The sequence below is a fragment of the Psammomys obesus genome, unplaced genomic scaffold (assembly GCF_907164565.1).
Source record: "Psammomys obesus unplaced genomic scaffold, mPsaObe1.curated_primary_1811, whole genome shotgun sequence".
Taxonomy (NCBI): Eukaryota; Metazoa; Chordata; class Mammalia; order Rodentia; family Muridae; genus Psammomys; species Psammomys obesus.
The window spans coordinates 8,351,040-8,353,608 of NW_026596240.1; positions in this window are offsets into that span (position 1 = coordinate 8,351,040).

The following is a 2,569-nucleotide window of genomic DNA, read 5'->3' on the forward strand; positions in this document are numbered from 1 at the left end:
CCTCCTGTATACAAAACAAACAAACAGACAGACAAAAAAAAAATAGGCTGAGAAAGAAGTCAAAATAATAACACCCTTCACAATAGTCACAAATAACATACAGCACATTGGGATAATTCTAACCAAGCAAGTGAAAGACTTTTATGAAAAAAAAAAAAAAAAAACAACTTTAAGTATGTGAAGAAAGAAATTGAACAATATCAGAAGATAAAAAAGTTCTCTCATGCTCGTGGATTGGTAGGATCAATGTACTAAAGTGGCCATCCTGCCAAAAGCAATCTACAGATTCAATGCAATTCCCATAAAAATACCAACTCAATTGTTTACAGACATTGAAAGAGCAATTTTCAATTTCATATGGAAAAAAGAAAAAGCCCAGAATAGCTAAAACAAACCTGTACAATAAAAGATATTCTGGAGGTATCTCCATCCCTGATCCCAAGCTGTACAATAGAGCAACAGTAATAAAAATGGCATGGATCTGGCATAGATACAAACTGGAGAATCAATAAAATGAAGAGGTCTACAAAATAAACTCAGACACCTATGGATATCTTAATGCTGACAAAGAAGTCAAAACCATACATTGGAAAAAAAAAAGATAGCATCTTCAAAAAATAGTGCTCCTCTAACTGGATGTCTACATGTAGAAAAACACATATAGATCTATACCTATCACCCTGCACAAAAGTAAAGTCCAAGTGCCTCTAAGACCTCAACATAAAATCAGATACACTAAGTTTGTTAGAAGAAAAAGTGGGAAAGAGCCTTGAACATATTGGCACAGGTGACAACTTTCTGAACAGAATAAAAAGAGCTAAGGCTTTAAGATCAACCTTCAATAAATGGGACCTCATAAAACTGAAAATCTTCTGTAAAGGACAAAGTCAAAAGAACAAAATGACAGCCTTCAGACTAGGAAAAGTTCTTCACTAGCCTTAGATGTAACAGAGGACTAGTATCCAGGATCTTTAAAGAACTCAAAAAATTAAACACCAGCAAATCAAGTAATCCAATTAAAAATGGTATGCAGAGCTAAGTAGAGTATTATGAACAGAGGAATATGAAATGGTGGAGAAACACTTAAAAAAATGTTCAGTGTCCTTATTTATCAGGGAAATAAAAATGAAAAAGACACTGAGATTCCATGCCACACCCATCACAATGGCTAAGATCAAAATCTCAAGTGACAACACATGCTGGATAGAATGTTGAGAAAGGGGAACCCTTCTCCATTGCTGGAGGGATCGTAATCTTATACAACCACTTTGGAAATCAATCTGGTTCTGTTTCAGAGAACTGGGAATAATAGTGCTACCTCAAGACCCAGCCACACCACTCCTGGCAATATATCTGGAAGATGCTCAACCATTCAACAATGACATTTACTCAACTATGTTCATATCAGCTTTCCTTGTAATGGTCAGAATCTGGAAACAACCAGATGTCCTTCAGTAGAAGAACAGATAGAGAAATTGTGGATCATTTACACAACGGAATACTACTCAGCTATTAAAAACAAGGATCATGAAATTTGCAGGAAAATGGATGGAACTAGAAAAGATTTTCCTGAGTGAATCAATCCAGAAGCTGAAAGACACATATGGTATATACTCACTTATAAGTGGATGTTAGATATATAATATATGATAAACATACTAAAATCTGCAGACCTAAATAAGCTAAACAACAAGGTGGACCCTTAGAAAGATATTTACTTCTCATTCAGAAAATAAAAGAAGATAGACACTCGAAGGGATAGAAGAGAAGGAACAGGATGGGACGACACCACAGATGTCCTCTAAAAGACTCCACTCAGCAGGGCTATGAAGCAGATGCAGAGGCTCACAGCTAAAGTTTGGAGAGAGTGCAGGATATCTTTTGTAAGAAGGAGGATATAGAAGGACACAGAGGGGATAGGAGTCTCATAAGAAGACCAATAAAACCAGAAATTGCTGGGCCCAGGGGGCACTGCAGAAAATGTTTCATCAACCAAAGACCATGCTTAGAGAGAACCTGGACTCCCTGCACAGATGTAGCCCACAGACAGCTCAATATCCATGTGGGAACCGTAGTTACAAAGGAAGAGGCAGTTTCTGACATGAACTTGGTTGCCTGCTCCTTGATCATGTGTTCCTGGTGTGGTGACATAGCCAGCCTACAGAGGAGGAGGATCCAGGCAATCTTGATGGGTCCTGATAGGCTAAGGGCAGACAGCAGTGGAGGTGGCCTTTCCCTATCAGTGGACTAGGGAAGAAGGAGAGGGGAGGAAGTGGGAGATAGGGTAGGACAGGGAGGGAATGAGATGGGGGGCTATGCCTGGTGTACAATGTGAATAAATTGTTAATAAAAATAAAAATAATAATAATGTATGTAATGTCTGAATCTATAATTATAAAGAGATAAAAGGTTACTACTGCCTATAGTATGGTCAGAGCCAACAGTGTTTATAATCCCTGACTCATGTTTAGATACACATCTGTTTCCAAACTAAACAGAAATTTCATGAAAATATGAACTTCAAAAGACACATGGAATTTTCTGGTGTTGTATGTACCATTCAGAAAAC